This window comes from Vulpes vulpes, chromosome 13 (genome assembly GCF_048418805.1).
Source record: "Vulpes vulpes isolate BD-2025 chromosome 13, VulVul3, whole genome shotgun sequence".
Classification (NCBI taxonomy): Eukaryota; Metazoa; Chordata; class Mammalia; order Carnivora; family Canidae; genus Vulpes; species Vulpes vulpes.
Genome location: NC_132792.1, coordinates 110159654 through 110182708, shown reverse-complemented (window position 1 = coordinate 110182708; position 23055 = coordinate 110159654). Strand labels below are relative to the sequence as shown.

General features: G+C 37.8%; 1 long non-coding RNA gene across 3 annotated transcripts in view; it reads left to right on the top strand.

Moving 5' to 3' along the window:
- Positions 1–12653: 12653 nt before the first annotated feature.
- LOC140594954 (uncharacterized) overlaps positions 12654–23055 on the top strand; it is a 312365-nt gene continuing 301963 nt past the window's right edge. For 2 of the 3 annotated variants that reach the window (XR_011996239.1, XR_011996238.1), the window contains exon 1: positions 12654–12836. This is a non-coding gene — a long non-coding RNA (uncharacterized lncRNA). Of the gene's footprint in view, positions 12837–12885; positions 13279–23055 lie in introns of those variants that run through there. The other variant, XR_011996240.1, reaches the window with a different exon arrangement.

Sequence of the window (23055 nt, the reverse complement as noted above, 5' to 3'; positions counted from 1 at the left end):
CCATCACATGACACATGACAAAAATGAGATGCAGCATTGATGAATATCTTTCCCCACTGTGTCATCTCTTTGATGATCTGAGTTGGGTTCTAGGGGAAGAGTTTGGAGGTTTGCTCTTAATTCTGCTTTTTCAGAACATCCAGGTATTTTTATGACTTAAGAAATACTAAAGTAGAGGGGCACCTTCTGGATCAGTCTGGAGCATGTGACTCTTGGTCTTCGGGTAGTGAGTTCAAGTCCTACGTTAGATGTAGAGATTACTTAAATATAACTTAAAAAAAGAAATACTAATGGGGATCCCTGGGTGGCTCAGTGGTTTGGCGTCTGCCTTCATCCCGGGGCGTGATCGTGGAGTCCCGGGATCGAGTCCCATGTCGGGCTCCCTGCATGGAGCCTGCTTCTCCCTCCTCCTGTGTCTCTGCCTCTCTCTCTCTCTCTCTCTCTCTCTCTCTCTCTCTCTCGTGAATAAATAAATAAAATCTTTAAAAAAAAAAAAGAAATACTAACATAGATTGCTTGAGGGATTATAGTCTCCCCGCTCCCCCCTCCACAAACAAAGTTGGAGATACCTTAATTCCTACGAATTCCTTACACCAAGAATGGGAAGCTTTCTTAAATTTGATACATCCTATATACAAAAATATAAAGCTGCCATCTTATATTAAAGGAAACACTTCCACGAAGATTTTACTCTTACCTGCAATTAGCAACTTCATTTTCATGCTATAGAGGTATTAGAGTGGTGACCAGAAACCAAGTTTTCCAGATTATAGCATATGCCACTGGAGGACTGGCGGGCTGGCTAGGAGGGTGACATCTGTCACAGAAAGAATCCCAAACACTCAGGATGGATTCTTTTCTCAGTACTAACTACTGCCCAATCAGAACCCGTTTTGTCTTTGTCCTTTGGAAAATGATGGTGTGCATTTTCCTGTTTCAGAAACACCTGTTAAACTATCTTATTAATGCAATTCTCAACTTTGTAATGTAATACAATATGACTGGTGGGATGTTGCTCATGTTTTGGCTCAACATGAAACTTTAGTAGCTAACAAAAAGATAGAAATAAAAATCATGTGTCAAAATAGGCTTCTTCAAAGTCCCTAAAGACTGACACAAATGAGATCTGTCGGAATTCTGGGAGTGGGAAAGATTTGGTATTTCCTAAGCACTTCAGAAGAACAATAAGCACCCTGAAATTGACACTCAGTAACCACAAAAACAACAACAGAAGACATTAATAAAACTAATTACTTGTTATGAATCATGTAGCTGGATTTATTTACACACATACTATGTGTCTGGGCTCTACAGGGACAGGGTTGTGGTAGACACTACAGGAACAAAGAGGAAATTTAAATGATATTTTCTGCCTCCCAAAGCTTATGATACAATTAGTAAAAATAAAGTATTTATTTGGGTTAACTAGTAAATAATCAGAGTTCCTTATACTCTTAATCTCAGGGTAGTGAGTTCAAGCCCTATGTTGAATGTGGAGAGAAGGGTACTTATAAGTGATAAACACTAAATAAATATTTTAATAAGACTTCTAATTCTTGTAAGTGATTATACATTACCATGCTATATACTTCAAAACACTGTCAGAATATCTCATTTCTGTTATTATCATAAACCTCAAGGAAGAGAATTGTGTAGATCGATGTATTCAGAAAAAAAGGCATCATGGAAAAATTGTTTGAACCAGAGCCTTGAAAGCCAAATAAAATAATGATTTTAGTGGCAAAGGCAAACTGATATGATGGAAAAAATATAGAGTATACTATTAAGTATAGTGGTATAGTATACTAGCATACAAGTTCTTTCACTTACTAGCTGGTATGCTATTATTGAGTAATTTAGCTCTCTATCATGATACAGTTTCCCTATCTGTGAAATAGTGACAATAATAATGCCCAGGCCATTGGATTCTTGTGAGATTTTTGTGAACATGCTTTTTATGAAAATGCTTGGAAGACACAAAAACAGTCAAGAAGTATTTCCTTAATCTGTGTTGTCAGTCCACAAGGCAAGTGTGTGTGTGTGTGTGTCTGTATGTCTGTGTCAGAGAGAGAGAGAGAGAGAGAGAACATAGGCACCAAGAGGGTAATAAACAGTCATATAAAGAAGAAAAGAGCCACCATTCTGGATTCACTAGCATGAGTATCTCTGAAGAAAGAATTCCAGGCTTGGAAAATGTGAGCAGACATGGAGCTTTTATGGGGAAGAGAGTTTGATAGAAGAAAGGGGAGTTGACTTTGAGGTTACAGGTAAGATTGATCTCTATGGATCTTTTCTATCCTATCCTGGATAGGATATCACCCACCAAATTCCCCATACGAAATACCCTTACAATGATCTGTCTTTCTTAGGCCTTGTGTCTTCACCTTATCAAATCCTGCTCCCTGGCAGAGATATGTTGTCACAGTGTTGTTAAGATGCTCTGCTCCTTCTTACATGTTTCCCATGTGGGCATCCTTCCCTGAATTTGAATAATAAGCCATAGTCTGTGGTATCTTAGTCCATAGCAATAGAAGTGAGTTTGTGTGCTGTGAAGGAACAGGCGGTGATGGTAGAACTTGGAGAGTAAGTTAGCATATCTTTCTCATGTGTCTGATTCTCAGATAGACCTGCTTTTCCTTGTTTAAACTGAAACCATGCTTGTCTTCAAGCAGGTAGAGAGTTCTGGAGAGAAAGGGTGGAGGGAATAAAGTACCCATTCTTTGACATAGAAGACAAAAAAAAAAAAAAAATCAGCCCCTGCTGCCCCTGCAGTAAGCCCTGAAGTGCAGAGAGTAGTGGGAGAATTCTTTGAAACTTTTACTTATTTTTGTTATCCTCTATGCCTTTATAGGAGTTGGCTCAATCCATCTTTTCCATTCCTTCTTGTCAAAAACATTATTTTCATTTCTTCACTTCGTTCTCCTCTCTGTGTCCCAGATTTTCAATCTTAAATCCACCTAAAACTTTAAAAAAAAAAAAAAAGTTGAGCTACATGAGTTTTCCAGTACCCCTGGCATTTTAGTCTTGCTTTTGGCATTGCTTTTTCTTTGAATATTTCATAAGAGAGTCAACATGTGAAGTTATTTGAACCTGACCTGTAATTTGTAATATAAAAATTGAAGTGGCATACATATGGCAGGATTACAGTGGTAATCACAGTTTACATATGGCAGGATCCAGTGGTAATGGACAGAAAGCTTAGTCCTCTGTGGGTCTACATCTTACATTACATATGGCAGGATCCAGTGGTAATGGACAGGCAACCTTAGTGCTCTGTGGGTAAAGGATTTCCTAGGCTTTGGGATTTAGGGAGCTTCCTGTCTTCAAAGACCCAGTTAAAGACCAGATACCACGGACAGAACCCAGAGGCTGACATAGAGAAGTTACCCTTTTATTTTCCCTAAATTTCTATAGCACTCTTTTTTTAATTTCTCTTAGTACTCTCTTGTATGGCAGTGTTTATGGATTTCTGTACTCCTCTACCATCCATCCTCAACCCAACCCATATGGCATCCTCTGTAAAGACAAGAGATTTGACAACCAGATTTGTTACCCTCAGTGCACTTAGCACATTGTCTATCACACAGTAGGTTCAAACATTCTTTAAGTGCATGAATGTAACAATAATTCTAGTACAACTGAATTAGGAATCAACGAAAGGTGAGGGGAAAATGCTTGAGCAGCAAGGAAATATGTACTGCCTCCTCCCCTAGGATACCTCCTTTTCTTCTACTTGTAACTACAGCATCAGCAGTTTATTTCAGTTCAGGAAACACTTATTATGACAAGCTTTCTGGTAGGTTATGGGGAAACAAAAGAAAGCAAAATATGGTTCTTTCCAGAAGGCAGTTATAATCTTCACAGTGCAACAGAAAAGGAAATACACATTAAAAAATGTAGTGTAATACAAGCATTGGAGAGACTTCTGAACTGTCTTGAGTAGTACAGAGAGGTGTGGTCCATCTTTGGGTGAATGGTCAGAGAAGGACCCTCAGAATCAGATTTTAGGAATTAATATGAGTTTTTCAGATCCAAGAATAGAAAGATTTGTTCTATGGTAATCAATAGGAACTGCAAGTATACCTGTGTGTAAGTGTGTACTGTCTGCATGTGAGATGTGTGCATGTACATGACTAGGTATGTACCTTGTGAGATATAAGTTTTCATGCATGTGTATGAGTGTGTGTGTGTGTGTGTGTGTGCATGGCATGTCATTGTGGGAGGAGGTGATTACATTGATGGGCCAGTGATTCCACTAGGGAGTGGGCAGCCTGCAGGGTTGGAAAGATGTTTTCTCACAATTAACTCCCACAAGTAGAAATGGTCTAAGGAGGCCCACAGAAGAGGTGGTGCTAAACAGGAAGTCAGAAAGCATAGGCATTAATTCCAATTCTCCTACATGAAATCAGTGACCTCAGGAAAGACCTTTAACTTCTCTGGACTTTGTATTCCAATCTATTCAATGAAGGTGTACAGCTAGACAATGGCAAACTTATGGCTGAAGCCAAGGACTAATACTGTGCTTCCCTTAGTGGTCAGGGTAGAGACCAACATCTATGAAAACCTAAGTGGCTTGACCTGGCTAGTAGGAGCACATGTGCTAACACTACAGCCTTGGCCACAGAACGGTTCACATTCCACAATTCTGGCTGTCATGCTAAATCTCATATGGAGATGACAAAAGAAAGTTTGACTAGGAAAGGGTGTACAATTCCTGATATTTGTTGGAGGAATTTAAAGAGAAAAATTCAATGTGAAATAAAACCGAAATAGTTTTTATGAAAACAGAATTGATTAAAAATTCTCCCATGAGACTAGATCATACTCTCTCTCTTCTTAGTAATATAACTATTATCTTTGATGTATATAGAGGAAGGAAATAGTTAAAAGAAAAAATCAAGATTTTGAGCATTCTAGGAGCCAAATCCTTAGAGAAATGTTTGAGAGATTATAGATGTTTAGTTGGGAAAAGAAAAATCTTGGAGGAACATGAGAATCATTTTCAAATTCTTTAATGGACTTCAAAATGAGGGAAGGTCATCAATGTTATTTCAGAATCCGGGACACAGAATGAATATAGGTACTTGTTTGAATAATCTCTCCTGCTGCCCCATTTTCTGCTATGGCCCAAGGATTGGCACAACACCCACACACAGCAGGGTGTCACCAATAATATTCAGAGTCAGCAAAGTAGATGGTGGAGAGTGACAGAGATTTCATTAAATATACAGGAAAACAAAGGCTTTAGAGTCACACAAATCCGATTTTGAATGCATTTTTCTCACTTAATGGCTCTGGCCCTGAGAACATTACTGTACCTCTTTGAGGTTCCTTGTCCTCAAAATGAGAATAATGTTTATGGTTCGTAAGTACAAATATTAAATGCAATGATATATGTAAGGTTTTACTGAGTTTGACACAAATAGGTACCCATGGAAAGGGTTGCTGTTATGATCATCATCTTATTTGAGCTTCCCCCAAATTCTTTCATATAAATATGATTGTGTCCCTTGTAGTTATGAGAAAACTGAGGGTCCCGAAGGCTAAAAAAAATTGCCTAAAATTGTGCAAGTAATAAATGATGGAGTGGGAAGACATATCCTGTCTCATAATAGAACCCTGCCTATACAGGACCCCATGCTGACTCTCAGCTAGGGAAACACTTTTATTACCAAGTAAGTCAAAACACTGTGTCTTACTCTCATGGCCAGAGAGGGCACACATGTTGTCCTTCTCACTCTACCCAGCATAATGGATACTCTAGGATGTATCTAAACTGGAATCTGTACCACAAGCTCCTGATTCAATGTTAACTTTCAATTTGTAAACATGCAAAACTGGGATTTGGTTATCACTCCTTTTTCTCTTTTATCTGATTGAACAAAAGGGCAGAGCACTGAGCCTTACAGGGCTCGATTCAAACGATCTCAAAAGTCCTTGGCCACCTAGTTCAGAACCACCTTCCTACCCACTCCACATCTCCCTACCCTCCACCCCACATACACCATATGCTTTCTGTAACATGAAAATACCCCCAAAAGGGGAAACCATAAGTTACTTGTCCTGGGTGGTACCTTTCCTCCTTAGCAGGAATTATGAAGCTGTACAGGAAGAGCCTCTTTCAATAGGGAAAAGAATAAAGGAAAACAGCTTATAAATGATACTTTTTCTATTCAGTTTTATTTGCAAATTTCCAAATTTGACCAAGTACTCTCCAAGCCACTCAGTGTTTTGACTACAAACAATTCTTTGTCTTTTTCTTCTCTATTCTCCCACCTGCACTTTGTGTGTTTGTTTTCGCTCTCTCTCAGCCTGAAATTCTGGTTCGCCTTGGTTTAGGGTACACGTCGTGGTTGATCACCGATAACCACATTCCCCATCCTGAGGTGCTGGAACACTTCCTTAAAGCAGAGAGTGCACGGACTAACAATTATATTTCAAGCTGCATTTAATGTTGAAGTATGAGACAACAAATTGATCTTAGATTTCTTCAGTCAAGCGTGACCTCACCTCTGACTCTGGCAGAAGCTGCCTCGGTGCCAAAGCAGTAGTTGCACAGTCGTGAAACAAATAAAAGGAAAAAACAAAGCCTCATCCTCCCTAAAACAAAGCAGAAGAGAAAAACTAACAATTTTTTCTGCATTAGCAATACCTGCTTCTGGAAAGGCACACTGGAAAATAGTAACTGAAACATCTCTGACAGCCTTCTATGCAAACCACCCGTTCTGGCGTATTCTTCCTCTTAGAAAACATGGGCATTTATAGATGCATTTACTTGAAAACCCGGGGTTTTTTATTGCAGAATAGAGAAATAGAACTAGTCAAGTATTTTCCATAAAAATATTTAGCAATTGATTATTTAATATCTAAGAATTTATATGTGGTTGGTTATTTATTGAATCCCTATATGATAATAGCTATTGAACAAAGGAGAAAAAAGTAGGTGGCTCTAAGAAAATCAAACGTTTCACATTATTTCATTAATTCTCAGATTGTCTCTCTGAGGTAAGCAAGTAGTATTCTTGCCTCATTAGAGACAGGGAGAAATAAAAATCTGAAGAGAACCTGACAGATCCTAGAGTTACACAGTTTCTCATTGCTGGAATGGAGAACCACATCCAATGTAATAAAATGAGTGTATTTTAAAAACAGGAATAAGAACAAGAAGAAGAAAAAGAAGGGGAAAAAAAAGAGAAACCAAACATAGCATTTTCCTGCAAGCTATCAACGGCAATATAAACATAATTTAAAATATATGGAAGATCAGGGAAGATGACGAAGTGGCAACAAATTAAGATTGTGAAGTTATATTTCAAATACCTTTGTTGTAAAATAAAAATGCCTCCATTGGCAAAGTTTCTATTGTGAAGTGTTTTCTGAGCACTGAAACACTATCTCAAATTCAGATTTAGCAGTGGAATTGTCCAGCTTTATGTTTTCACTTTTAAAATCAAAATAAGTGAATTTAGAAAGTGGTCTAAACAAACAAAAAAATCCTTTATCTCTTTCCCAACACCCACGTTTGTGACCGATTTTATTCTTAGAGAAAGCCAAATCAGACCTTTTACAAAAGTTTCAAAACTGATATGACTATCTCAGCCCTTTGCAGCCTTGCTTTCCAAAAACTACCTGCTATTCCAAGATTAGCTGCTGTGTGGCGTTAGTCCCCTTCAAATGAACACGCTCTTGCTTCCTCCAGCTCCTACTGGGCTGCTTCGTTGCTTGAAAATGGTTCTCTTTTGCTGTCACTGTAACAAACGGTTCTAATTGCTGGGTTGACTGTTACGGTGGAAATTGCGGCAGTCCGCAGTTGAAGGCTTTCGCTCTGCTTTGGTAATGACACAGAGAGCCAAACTGCTCCTTTCCTGAAGGAATAAAGAAGATACTCTTGAAAAAAAATAGTAATAAATAATAAATCATTTTAAAAGCAGCAGAAAACAAACACACTTTCTGAATGGTTATAGTCTAATCTAATTGTAATGCATTTTCCTTCATGAAGGGATGAAAGTTCTTGGATATGTTTTCCTATATTCTTGGTGGTGATGATGGTGGTGGTAGTGTTTGTTTTTGTCTGTGAGGTAATACATGGTAGGCAATAATTTGGAATTGTAAACTTTCCAATTTATTTTCATGGCAATCTGTGAGATGTGTCCCTGGAGGTAGGCAAACAATTGCTGTTTTAGAGCTGAATTGGCCTCTCTCTCTCTCCTTTCTTACATTAGAAAGCATGCAATCTCATTTTGAGTAGGATTACAAAATTCCCAAAATCTAATAAAGTGCCAGAGGCATATTCGATGGTCTAAGATGGTCCATGTGTTATTGAAGAAACACACTATGATGGAAGAGGTAAAAACGACAGCAGTTATTGTCAGATTTTACCACCATAACTGAATTCAGGTTACAAAAAGGCAATCCCTAATTTGGGAATTTAATCAGATAGCAAGCACCAAGGACAGCAGCTGCTGTTACATTAGCTTGGATAAAATTATAGGGCCTATCAATTCTTATGCTTCAGGGCATAAGCTGATCACCAGCTGAGGTCAGGAGGAAATTTCCCCAATGGCAAGCTTGCACAGTTTTATCCATTATAAGAGATTTAACAACCACCCCCAAAACATCTGATGTGATTCATTACCAAACAAATACAAACATATAACATGTACACATACTGATACACAAGCATATGCACATGAGAGACTAGATAGGCATGGAAGTGCGTACTGATCTAAGTGCCCAAGTCCTAGATGAGATACTGGGCCAAAGGAAACCCACCTTCACATAGCCTATTTTGCTTATAAATACCTTTTGTCTTAACTCTTTTGTCTTAACCTGTAGGTGGTATGTTTTCAGTGTCTTCTCTCATTAGATGTTTACATCTGCTTATGTAAACTCAATCTTCAGAAATAAGTGATAGTAGATGGGACTGGTACTAGTTTTCTATAGCTGTATAACAAATTACTACAAACTTAGCAGCTTTATTTTTTTTTTTAATTTTTATTTATTTATGATAGGAACACAGTGAGAGAGAGAGAGGCAGAGACACAGGCAGAGGGAGAAGCAGACTCCATGCACCGGGAGCCTGATGTGGGATTCGATCCCGGATCTCCAGGATCGCGCCCTGGGCCAAAGGCAGGCGCCAAACCGCTGCGCCACCCAGGGATCCCACTTAGCAGCTTTAAAGAAAATAATTTATTATTTCACTGTTTCTCTAGGTCAAAAATCCTGATATGGGTTAGCTGAATCCTCTGCTCAAGGCCTCACCAGATAGAAACTAAGGTGTCAGCTGGGACTCTGCCTCCTACCTGAGGCCTGGGGTCATCTTCTAAGTTCACTAGTTACTAGAAAAATTCATTTCCTTGAAATGGTAGGATTGAGGCCCCTGTTTTCTTGCTGCCTGTCAGCTGGCTAGGGACTACTCTCAGCTTCTAGAGCTCACACATGGTTCCTTGCCCTATGGCATCCATAGGCAATTTGCAACATGGAAGTTTGCTTTCTTTCAGGACAGATGGAGTATGTCTCTTGGACTTCTCCCTCTATAATTGACCAGCACAGAGCCTTATAAAATATAACCTAATCAACGGAGCTGCTACTTCATCATATTCCCAAGTTCATTCCTATCTCAAGAGAAAGGAATTATACAAAGTATATTCCAAAAAAAGGGGGAGGGGTGGAATTTGGAGACCGTCTTAGAATTCTACCTAAGACAGTGCTCTAGTGAAAATAGGAAAGATCAATATTAATAGTGTAGGGTTACTTAATTTGGCTGACTCTATAAGGACTTGTTTTTACTATTAGATGGGGCCAGTCATTAATCTAATCTGTTATATCTATTAGCAATTGTCCACTAGGGAAGGACAGATCCTTGGCAAATTTGCAATTATAACTATATAAATAAAATTTTAGAATAGAAATTAGAGGTCATCTTGTTCAATAATTTTATGTGGCCAATAAAGAAACTGAGACTCAACAAAATTAGCTAGTGTGACTAAACTGGCTCTGTCATTTAAACCCAGGATGAGAGAATAGTTTTCCAGATTCCTAAAGAAATCACACAAAATTTAACTCCATTGTAATGAGTTACCACCGGGGTCTTTGCCCACATGGGAGTATTTACTCTCGCTCCTATAAATTTCTAGTGCCCCCAGATCTTTGTGCATTTTCACCCAACAAAACTACTTCTTTTGAATGATGAACATACATTGAGGTACCAGACTGATTACATTTTTCCTAATTACAATGATAGTATCACTTTCACAGAAATACACTAAGCTAAAAAAAGAAATGATCTGTTAAGGTAGAATTTAATGTTAGAGCTAGAAGGAAAAGGTGGAAGCTTGTGAATATGTATATATGCACACATGCGTGTGCGTGTGTAATGATTTGTCCTGTTTGTGATGATTGTCTGTTTGAGGTCAGTTATCTAATAAGAGGATGACTCAAAATGGGAGAGTAAAGAACTTTTCCTAGCTCATTTAATTGTACAGTGGGGTTTTCCATTTTCTCAAAAACTTACATAATCAGCTTTCCTGTAAACTAACTTCTTATTGTTTCATGGGTAACTACCAATTTAGGGGACTCAGTACACTCTATTGCTATGAACTACTGGCAAGGCAGAGGCCCTTAAAGCAGGGAGTGCTCTGGTCAGAGTATCTTGGAATCTGCAAATAAAATGCTGAAATCCATCCTACTTTTTGTAAAAGTAATAAAATCCAGGGCAGCCCAGCCAGTTTCAACATCAAAACATCAACATCAAGACTTTCTCACAATGCTCTCTTTTTGAATGCCTGTAATAAATGAAAATTTTGATTAAATAAATATCTGCCAGTGATTGAGAACAAGGGCAGGCAATGTTAGAGGCTGTATTTGTGAAAGCCAACACAGAAGATGGAACTTCTCAAGATGTATTTTTATTAAACAGGTGTTTGTGCCTGTTATTTCAACTAAGACCACAATCCACATGTTAGTCAAAATAGTTGAACTGACGGAGAAGGAGAACAAATATGGTACCTAAAGATCTTTATTAAGAAATGTATTTCGAAGGAAGGAAGGAAGGTAAGTTAGTTAGTTCTCTGGCTTGGGTGGTACTGTTATGAGGCCTGCAAATTCCAGCAACTTAATTTTCTTAGATATAAATTTCCCCTGCCTAAAACATATCATAGCCTTAAGAAAATAGTGCATCAAACTATGTTATGTGTTCATCATCCTCATATTAGACAGGGAGAGGCTGTCATCTTCATTTGAGCTATAAGGAACTATTCTCATATTTCCTAAGGAATGTCAATATTTTAAACAAAATATTATCTTAACCTGAGGATGAACCATTTTCTCATCCAGTATACACACTGTCCTACACTTTTAAGCACCCATCTTGACTACACTATCATGAAAGATATTTCTTTAGAAATACCATCCTCGGGCCGCCCACGTGGTTCAGAGGTTTAGTGCCGCCTTCAGCCCAGGGCATGATCCTGGAAACCTGGGATCGAGTCCCATGTCGGGGTCCCTGCATGGAGCCTGCTCCTCCCTCTGCCTGTCTCTGCCTCTCTCTCTCTCTCTGCGTGTGTGTGTCAAGAATAAATAAAATCTTTAAAAAAAAAGAAATACCATCCTCTCAGTCCTGTTGTCAGCTTAGCCAAATCTTACCAGATCGTTCACTAGAGAGTCTGCATTTTGCCTTTCATGTAAATTTTTTTCTATTGAGCTCATAATGATTCTTCTACTTTCTGAACTCACAGAGCCTAAGTCTGGAAGTATTTATTTTAACTTGCTTTACTATGTTTTATCTTTGTTTCCTTAATGTAAATCTTATTTTGAAAAAGATTGCAAAATTCATTGAAAATGGGAACTTTGCCTCCCAAGTTTTTAGTATCTCCTATAATGCCTAGCATAATGTTAAGAAGAATAAAGACTTGTAGGAATGGAAAATAAGATAAAAATAGGAACAAATTATATTAAGTGGCCATTGATCTTTTCATAATTGGGGTAGTGATTATTGTTACCCCTCTTTTTTTGTTACTGTTGTTTCTGTTGGACTTGTTAGCTTGTTTGTTTGGTTTTTGCTTCGCTTAGCATATATGACCAGATTTGCATAGCATTGGCAAATTGACCTAAATTTGATAACAGTTCATTATTTACCATACCATTTTTGACAAAGCACACAGTATTTAAAAACAAAAGCAAAACTGAAAAATGTGAGGGGATTTAGGAGGGTAGATGCCTACCAACCTAACTGGGCTCTGAAATCAAACTCTTGACTCTTCTCTAAGACTTAATAACTCAGAGTTCGCATATTTATTCCTAAGAGTTTCCTGAGAATCAGCAGGTAGTCAACATAATCATATTTTAAAGGCAACAGAGGAATTCACAATATAAAGGAATTCTATTGTTGGTTTTCTCTGAAGTGAATAATCATCTCCTAATATTTTGTTATCTTAATTTTTGTTAGAGAATTTCACATGCCAGGCTAATTAAGGAAAGGCACACCTGTAAAAAGCAGCCAACTAGATGTGGTTTCATTTGCACTGTTTTCCAGCATGCTAGCAACCAATAGCTTGGCCAGATCTCTAGTCACATACACCTTAAGTTTTAATGGTTACCATAGCAATGAAAAAAGGCATTACAAAATGCACAAGCTGTTAACATGTTGCAGAAGCCAAAAGAAAGAGCTAAGAATAAACTTCTGCAAATTCCTGATCGCACCACATTTAAGGAAAACTGCTGTTAAACCAACATCATGTCCCAGTCAAATAGCTCATTAATCTGAAGCCGAGCCTGCGTATCCCTCCCTTGGAGCTCTCCATCAGCTGGGGCTGGGCCATCTCCCTGTGAGAATATACGTGAGTATGTCAGAATGAGCAGGGGTGTGTGTGGAGCTGGCAGGGACAGGGAGACGGAGAAAGAGAATAAACAGGCTGCAAATTGAGTCTCAGCTCCTTCATCAACAAGAAAGAAAACCTTCATGTTTTCTAACAGAGATGACAGACAAGAGAATTTAAATGAATCTAATTTAGATAAATCTAAATTTTATTCAGTGAGTAAATCATTATAAACATAGACAGATAAGATGAGTGTTCTATTTGGTTTAGGTTTTTCAGACAGAACCCAGATATTTGGGCTGCAAGGAAATTAAATATGCACACCCATATAGTCCCCTGCCAGCAAGGAAGTGTTGCTCACTGAGCGGAAAGTGTCTTCTCAATGATGTAGTTTCCAGAATAAAGAAGGAAGAAAAAGAGGGTCCTTGGTTTGGGGATATGACACAACTAAAGAAGACAAAGGGTAAGGTGCAAGCTTTCATATTTAAAGGGGCGTCGGTTCTAGAATAAATAGACAACTGGACAGAGAGGTAGAACTCTTGTTTACTGATTAGGCAGACAGACGATGAGGGAGTTAATGAGAGAGATGAAGCATCAAATATGATACAGAAATGCAAGGCTGATTCATGTGGTTTAACTGTGTGTTTTTTCCAGATTTGTGGTTTCCAAGGAGGGAGGTCATTTGGGGGGTGGGGGGAGGGCAGACTGCCATTCTGAATTAACAGGCAGAATGTTGTAGGCCCCACCCTGGGGAGAGCCTTCCTTGTATACATTTCTCTTGAGGCAGAACTCTCATTGTTTCCCTGTGTTGCTCTGTTCACACTCTGGAGTATCCCTGTGTTGTGCTGTCTGCCACCTCTGCTCAATTCTCTGCTGCCTGCAAGTCTGGTCCCTTTTCCCAGGCCTCCCTAGAGGCCTCCCAAAGGCCTGTCTCCACACCATAATCCACATCTCATCTCCCCCTTGCCTCCCAAATCCTAATGCATACTTGGTAGTGTCCACTTTTGGCTTGTGCTTGATTATAAACTGCTCCCTTGTCACCACTCTTAGGAGACTTTGAAGATCCAACTAAATTCATGATTTAACTATCAGGTCTTCCTCAGCAACCCTGATATCTCATATGTTTCAGCCTATTACTGTAGCCACTGAGCAAGGTCAATGCCCTAAAACATCTTCTTTCTTCTCTTTCTTACTTTCAATTTTACTTCCTCAGTTAAATTTTAGAGTTCTTTAGGACTGGGATTTCATTCTATTTTTTGCAATGTTTCACCTAAAACACTTTGATGCTTCTACTGAGTACCTAATAAATGCTCAATGAATAGGCTTGTATTTTTTACCCTTAGGCCATGTTCTCTAGAATCACAGTATGTCTTGAAATTATAGTTTAAGACTTTTTGTAAACTCAAACTCAAGTTATAGACATATAGTAAATCAGGGTGAAACTCAAACTGTAATAAGATTATCTAATTTTTGCCAACAATTCATAGAATTATAGAGCTGGAAGGGACATAGGAAGTCAACTACTCCAAATCCACTTCTCTTTTAAAGCAAAGGTCATAATGCACAGTGAGGTGCCTTAAGGTCACATATGTAGTTACCTAGATAAGAGTAGAAGTTGAATCCCTTGAGTCTCCCTTATGAATTTTTCCCCAATGCCTTATTGCTTGCCATCATGGCACTCTTTTATCTCTGTGCTGCCTTATAAAGAGATTTGATATTATATTCAATATATACAGCACCATTGTATTTACTCCCCAGGATATATTTCCTTATCTGTTTTAAACTTTCCTGGTAAGGAAAAGTTGCCTGACATATCTCTCTAGCTGATAATATAGCCCAAACCAACTTATTCTTGTATGGTACTCAATTATTGGTTAATCAAAATTTGCCTTAAACCAAATACTATGCTAGGTCTGTGGGATACTAAGTAAAGTTACACCCGATCTACATGTTTAAGAGCTTTGTAGTCCAGTAGGGGGGAGGTCCAATGAGAAATGTTAATGAGGTAGCAAGACCTCTGCAAAGATCATGGGAAGGGATGTCTTCTGGGCTAAGAACCAAGTACTAGAAGATGGTGGGCAGATAAAGACTGAAGGCAAAACATTCCTCAGAGTGGGCTCAGCATGTGCAAAGAGCCAGAGGTTAAAAGGAACAATTTGAAAACTTGGAAGTAAATTTAGTTTAGTTCATGTACTAGGCTAAGAGAAAAGGTGGAGTCAAGAGGCAGGGAGTGGGCCATGGGAAGATTTATGGTCAATGTCATCACATTTCAGCCTTAAAATTATTCAGTATATAAACAGAGCAATGACATAATTATATTTATATTAAGAAATATGGGATCCTTGGGTGGCGCAGTAGTTTAGCGCCTGCCTTTGGCCCAGGGCGCGATCCTGGAGACCCAGGATCGAATCCCACGTCGGGCTCCCGGTGCATGGAGCCTGCTTCTCACTCTGCCTATGTCTCTGCCTCACTCTCTCTCTCTGTCTCTCTCTGTGTGACTATCATAAATAAATAAAAATAAAAAAATTATATTTATATTAACAAATACTTTTGATGACAATGCAAAAGAAAGTGTCAAAAGAAAATTCACAGAACTTTAACTGATATGAGTATTTTATTAAATGGCAAACTGTTCACAAATGGGGAAACTTCAAACTGAAAGTATTTGGAAGCTCTACTTAGCAGTTACAGCTCACTTTGTAAGGTGTGAATGAGGGAATACATTTTTTTACTGCGATTGTTTACTAGAAACTTATATTCCTTTTCACTGCATAAGCTTACTTGTTTGGAGCTGATTGCCTGGGAAGCTAAAAGTCACATTGACATGAGGAAAGCTTAAATTTTATTTAAAGTTTGGGTCAGCGTTTGGGGAAAACAGGACAGTTTTAAATATTGGTTACATGACTGAGATTTTGCTCTAGGGATATATATTCAAACCATGGCCTCCTTTTTTGGCCAAGCTTTACAATAGATGTGGGCTCAGCAGACAAAAAGAAGAATTTGCAAATCTATTATAGTAACCCAGTGAGATATTATGAATTTGAGTCAATTTAGAAGCAATAGAAATGGAGACAAAGGGATAAAAAGTCAAGTATTTATCAAAATAAAAATTTTACCAAAAAGAGGGAGCTGAAGAAGAATTTCAAGTCGACACCCAGGTTTCTGGTTTGTATCACTGTGAATGGTGGTGCCATTTTTTGAGAGGAACACAGAAATAGAGACAAATTTAAGGATGGATATCATTAGTTCATTTTGGACTTGCGGGTTTTGATATGCCCACCAGAGGCTTCCAGAAAGAGATTAGACATCAGAACTTGGAACTCAGGGAAAAGGCTAAGGCTAGAAACACAGACATCTGTGCCGTCCATATGGAGATGATGATGCACTGAATCATCATGGCACTGGCTCTGCCCCTCAGACTAATCAGAGACAAATTCCTAGAGAAAGCAGAATGTCTTGGTGTAGTTCCATCACATAACACCCATAACAGTGTGCTTCCTCTTGACGCTGGCTTTTTACTTGGGGTCCCTGTCTCCCACCCACTTACTTTTTCCTGTATATCTTTTTCTGAACTTAGGTTTTTAGAAACTTCATATGTAACTCAGCTTCCTATCCATATCCCCTGTGGGACCCTAGAAGATTGAAAAGTCTTCCAGGAAAAGGAATAAACCTCTAATGATATAATTTTATGAAAGAAATTAGTTCCTTTGCAGGTTAATATAGGCAATAATAGCTGCTATTTATAGGAAGCCAAAGATGAAATTTGGACAGGGAGGGTATGCCCATCATAAGCATACTGCAAAGGTAAATCTCAATCCAGTATGCATAAGAGAAAGAGCTGATGTTTCTATAACACTTACCATATACTAAAAATTGTTCTAAAAATTGTAAATAGTAATCCCCATAATAGACCTTAGCTACTATAATTTTCCAATTTACAGATGAGGATATTGAGTTACAAAATCGTTAAGTGACTTGGAGAAATTCTGCAGGTATAGGAGGTACATTCAATGCTAGCAAGTCTAACTCAAAATTCTGTGCTCTAATTGTTTATAGACCGAATTAATGCATAAACATTTATTAAATTAATGTTATATAGCAAAGATAAGATAGAGAAGCTAACTCAATATTTCTTGACTTGTAAGTCATTTAACTTGTACTTTGGTTCATGAATTGAAGACATTTTGGCCTGAGTGGGAGCCAGGAGAAGGAACTTTTCTATTTCCTATATTCAAATAACTTGGAAATATCATATGCTAAATAAAATGAGAAATTAAGGACTGGGGAAAATATTACTCCAATGTTAATACCAAAGAACAGCATAGGAGGAAGAGCATTAGCTTGGTATTTGACCAGCTGAGCTTTGATTTCTTTCTCTTCTTATTCTTCTTTCTTTTTTCTCCCCATATATCAGTCGGATAACCTAGGGCAAATTATTTTAGGTCTTAGAGACTCTTGATTCCTTCATATGTAAAATGGGATTAATGTTGCCTAATTCACAGAGTGGTTAGGTGAAGATTATGTGACACGATCCATCTAAAAACTCTAGTTCATAGCTGACAAATAGTGAATTTCCTATAAATACGTGCTATTACTATTATCTGCATTAACCCAATAAAAAAATCAAAAACCTGAGAGATAAATGTAATTTGTCAGATTATAATCACATATTCATGCATATTTTATTTTAGCATCAAAACATCCCTGGGCAAAACATAGAGTAGGCATGTTATTTGACAAATGAGGCAATTGTGGTTCAGAGAGATTAAATTAATATCTCAAAGTCCCAAAGCTAGTAGTTTGCAAAGAATGACTACCTTAAGCCTCAACAATATGATTCAAAATAATAATTTTGCCTATCTTCTGCCTGACTATAACATTGCCCTTAAACTTAAGTAATTTGACAGTCACCCTCAGCATTACTGGCACGTGAGGAGTCAAGTTTCTAGAACATCTGTGCCAGGACCCATAACTCTTTGTCCTCCCACTTCCCATGTGCTACGTTTACAAGTCTACTCTATGAAATAGCATGATTTATTCTCACTTAGAAGGCAGACTACAGCAGATGGATTCTCCTTGGAGGTCTCCCACATCAAACACTGACTCATCCCAGCCCTGATGAGTTGTAAAATCTGATAAGATCACAGCCCAAAGAGGTATGGTCAGTGTCCAAGTTGGCAACTGGGCCTGATTCCTTTGTCCACCAGAAGCAACCCCACCCCATGGGTTGTCCTCGTAGCCCACCAATGGCCCATCCTACACCATTCTTCCCACATCTACACCTCAGCTTCAAGGGGAAGGTTCCCATAAAAATCTTTAACCACTCTGCTCCTTTCCTCAGGCGGAGACAGTGAGCGCTCTCAAGCTGCTTTCAGCCTCCCAAATAAGTGAAATGTTTGACATGAAAGCATATGTTTTTTGGCAACTTTGTTTAATCCACATTTTAAAGGGAAAATTGAAACTCCACAAGGTGCGAAAGAGATTAGTGGAACGTTTCAGTATCTGGTGGAAAGCAGACCGTGTTCCCTCCTCCTTCTGTTCTCTTTTCCTTTTCCTTCATGTGCAGATATTTGCTTTATAAAAGCTGCCATAGAAATGAATCTTTTAATTAAGAATCTGAGCCACCTAACTGCAGAACAGAGAGAAATATCAAATGACACAGGATGTAGGAGCCATCTGCAAGGGAGATATGGCACATGTCTTCTCAAGAAAGATCACCACTCTCTGAAGTCATGTGCAGGTCGCAGAATCAAGGGTTCTAGGATTAGGGAAATTTGCTTTCTAAAGAGGTTACATTTCTTAACACAAGATACAAAATTACTCCCCCCAGGAAGAAAGTTATTTTGCCAGGTTTTGCTTATCATATTAGAGAATGCAGTGACATAGGCAGTTGCTCTGAGGAATCACTTTTCCAGAAGTTCTGACTGGACTGGTTTGAAAGATTTACAAATTTGGGCTCCAATTCACCTGAAAAAATCCATGTAGATGTCCCTTGTATAAGTCAAGTTTGGAAGGGCCTAAGGCTACACATAGAGGTACCAGTAATGTTAGGAGAGCAGAAGAAGATGAAGGGAAAGTCATCCATTTCTTTACCATCCCCAGGTGCATTGGTCCCACACGTACTATGACCTTACTCCCCCACAACGACCTTGTCCCATTGGGAAGGGGATAGCAGAAAGCTAATATTGGAGACCTATAGCCAATTTTCCTAGTAAGTCACTGAATTAAGATACAACCCCTAGAATGAGTCTCCACTATACATAGTTAAAACTCCATTGGTTCTGAAAATAGAGTTTTGCATTTAGAGTAAATTACAAAACTATTATTATATTTGAACTTTTTTTTACAATTAAGCAATAATTTGGGAAGCATCAGGATGATTTGGAAGGCAATATTGAGAACACATATCTGGAATAAGATTGTATGGATTAAAATCTGAGACTCCCCTCAACCTCTCTCAGCCCAAAACACACATACCTTACTATGTGATCCTGAGCAAGTAACTAAACCTCTGTTTCAGAATTTTTAAATGGGTATAACAATTGTAAAAATCTTCATCCTAGTAATTTATGACTATTAAAATAAGTAATAGAGGCAAAGGCAATTAGAATATACATTGCATAAATGAAATGCATAATAAATACTAGGTAATTTTGTTATTGTTATTATTTAAAGACTTCAAGCTAGGTTTTCTTGCATTTTTTTATTGTAAAATATACATAACATAAAACTCACCATTTTAACCATTGAGTGACATTAGGTACATTCACAGTATTGTGCAAACATCAACACTATGCATTTCCATCATCCCAAAAAGAAACATACCCACTAAACAGTAACTCCCAATTTCTCTCTCCCACTAAACAGCTGGTAACTCTATTTTACTTTGTGTCTCTATGCATTTGGCTATTGTAGGTACCTTACATAACTGGAATCATACATATATCCTTTTATGCCTCTCTTTATTTTGAATAATGGTTTCAGTGGTCCTCATGTTGTAGCATGCATCAGAATGTCATCTCTATATAGCTGAGTGATATTTCATTATATGTACATACCACATTTTGTTCACTCATTCATCTGTTAATGGACACTTAGGTTTTTCTATATTTTGGCCTTTATGAAAAAAATTTTGTGAAAAATTGGTATACAAGTACCAGTTCTGACTCCTTTTTTCAATTTCTTTTGATATCTACCTAGGTGTGGAATTACTGGGTTATCTTATAATTCTATGTTTAACTTTCTGAGAAAGACTAAACTATTTCCACAGTAGGTATACCCCCAGCAATGCATAAGGATTCTAATTTATCCATATCCTCATTAACACTTGTTATTTTTCTTTTTTTGTAATAGTCATTTTAATGTGTGAGAAATTGTATCTTGTGGTTTCGGTTTTTGCATTTCCTTAATGACAGAAAATGTTGAGCACCTTTCCAGGTGCTTACTGGACATTTACATATCTTCTTTGAATACATGTCCAAGTCATTTGTTAATTTTTAAATTGATTTGTTTTGTTGTTGTTGAGTTATACATTATCTTTATATATTCTGATTCTTTAAAGATCTTATTCATTTATTCATGAGAGACAGAGGGGGAGAGAGAGAGAGAGACAGGGAGGGAGAGGGAGGGAGAGACACAGGCAGAGAGAGGGAGAAGTAGGCTCCATGCAAGGAGCCTGACATGGGCCTTGATCCCGGGACTCCAGGATCACACCCTGGCCCGAAGGAAGGTGCCAAACTGCCCAGGGATCCCCCTATATATTCTGATATTAATGTCTTATCAAGTATATTGTTTGCAAATATTTTTCTCCCATTCCATGCTTGTCTGTTTAAGTCTTTCAATAGTGTCCTTTGAGGCACAGAAATTTTTAAATTTTGGTGAAGTTCAATGATCTCTTCTTTTCTTGTGCCTTTGGTATCCTGTGCCTTTGGTATCCTGTCCAATAAATCAATGCCATGAAGTGTTTCCCATCTGTTTTCTTCTGAGAGTTTTAGGTCTTATATTTAGGCATTTGAGACATTTAGACTTTTTTGTATGATTTTAGGTAAGGGTCCAATCATTCTTTTGCTTTGGATATCCAGTTACTCTAGCACCATTATTTTAAAAGATTATCCCTTTTCCACTGAATAGTTTTGGTATCCTTGCAAAAAGTCAACTGACCATATTTCCAGGTTTAGTTCTGAGTCTTATATTCTATTCCAGTAATCTATATGTCTGTCTTTATGTCAGTACAACACTGTTTTGATTACTATAGTTTTGTAGTAAGTCTTTAATTCAGGAAGTGCAATTTCTCCAATTTTGGTCTTCTTTTTCAAGATAATTTTGACTATTTGGAATCCCTTGAGATTCCTTATGAATTTTAACATCACTTTTTCTATCTACGAAGCCAGCAACAGGAAATCAAGTCCTTCTCAAGCTGCCATCTCTCTGGTTCTCTCACCTGCCTTCCCTTTCCACTTGTAAGGACCAGTGGGATCACATTGAGCCTACTTTCAAAATCCAAAATAATCTGTCTCAAGGTAAGGTGATTAGCAACCTCAATTCCCTCTGGAATTGAACCCCACCCCCTTTGTCAGCCTGATTTTAGGTTCAGGTTCAGGAGATTAGGAACATTTTTGTACCTACACAAACATTAAATATTTTAAAACATATATATTTACATTTTAGAGCTAGAAAGAGCCTTGGCCAGATTCTTCATTTACAAAGAAACTAAGGATGAGAGAAAAGAGATCACTTTGCCAAGCCTATCCTCCTAGACAACCCCATTAAATATCCCCAGAAATGGGATGCCTGGGTGGCTCAGTGGTTTAGTGCCTGCCTTTGGCTCAGGCCTGATCCTAGAGTCCCAGGATCAAGTCCCACGTTGGGCTCCCTGCATGGAGCCTGCTTCTCCCTCTGCCTCTCTCTCACTCTGTCTCTCATGAATAAATAAATAAAAATATTTAAAAAAATATATCCCCAGAAACTACTAACTAGGTAGATACCCTCTCATTTCCAGCCTCTTTAACAACAGCAGAATCTCATCCTTTATATTGAAAGATCCAACTACAGCTATGATTTTTAAAAAATTCTATCATTTGCATGCACATGACTATCATAGAGTCTAATTCCTAATAGACTCACTGATAAAATACCTAGGGGAAAAAACCCAGAAAGTAAGTCAAAAGTAAGTCAAATTCTACAATATTCTATAAGGAATCCTGCAAGGATCCTAAGATACACGACTGTCAGATGTGTTTGTCTGCTTATCAATTCTTAGTAGAAATGGGTAACTTTCTGCTAATAAAGACCTCCCAATCGTATTAGTCTCTCACCTGAGCAGGGGATACATAAAGCATTTTAATCTTGCCTATTCACAGTAACAAGGAAATATTCCTTCTTTTCCTCTTTAAGGCCCTCTTTTATTTGCTCTGTTTTGACTCTCGTATTCAGGAAAAAGCATGTTGATTCTGACAAATGACAGTAATTACAAAATCTACAAATCACATATAGAAATAGACACTTTGTTTTAACTCACGTTTTCAGCATTGCAGATAGTCTGAAAGCACTCGAAATATATTGAATGAAAGTTTAAGGCTATAAAAACTAAATGATAATTGCATTATTTTCTTCTTAAGATAAATGTCATTGAAGAGCTGTAAGTGTGTTCTTTATTTTAAAATATGATTAGGCCATTTTGGACCCCATAGAGGAGTGAACAATCTAGAAAATATGAATCACTTTGAAACTTAGAGTTTATGAACAACATGAACCTCCTTTATCAGAATTATAAAATTGGCAAGTGCAAAAACCATAGTTGATGGTATCACATTAGTCAACCAATATGATGTGTTTGCTCAGGAGTTTGGAGGCAGTGACTATGCCTACTTGCTTCAGTTTTTGAAAATCAAATGATAGAACATTAAAGTTGAAAATGAAATAACAAATACAATTCTAATGTTTTATAAGCAAAGAAGTTAAAGCTCCCCGAATTTAGGTGACTTGCGTAAGGTTTTGAATTTGTGTTAGAGTATGGATGTTTGTTAAAGATTTTAATACTTTTTATCATATACCTACCCAAACCTAGCATGTTTGTTCACATATGTGCTTCAAAGCACATTTGATGATCTACTAATTCCTATCCTATGCTCAATTCTGTGCTAGAAGGAAGATCATGTTCTTGTTCTTAATGAATTTAGAATCTAACTCAAGAAACAAAACAAACTTAAAATGGAGACAGTATAAGGCACTTGATAGTAAG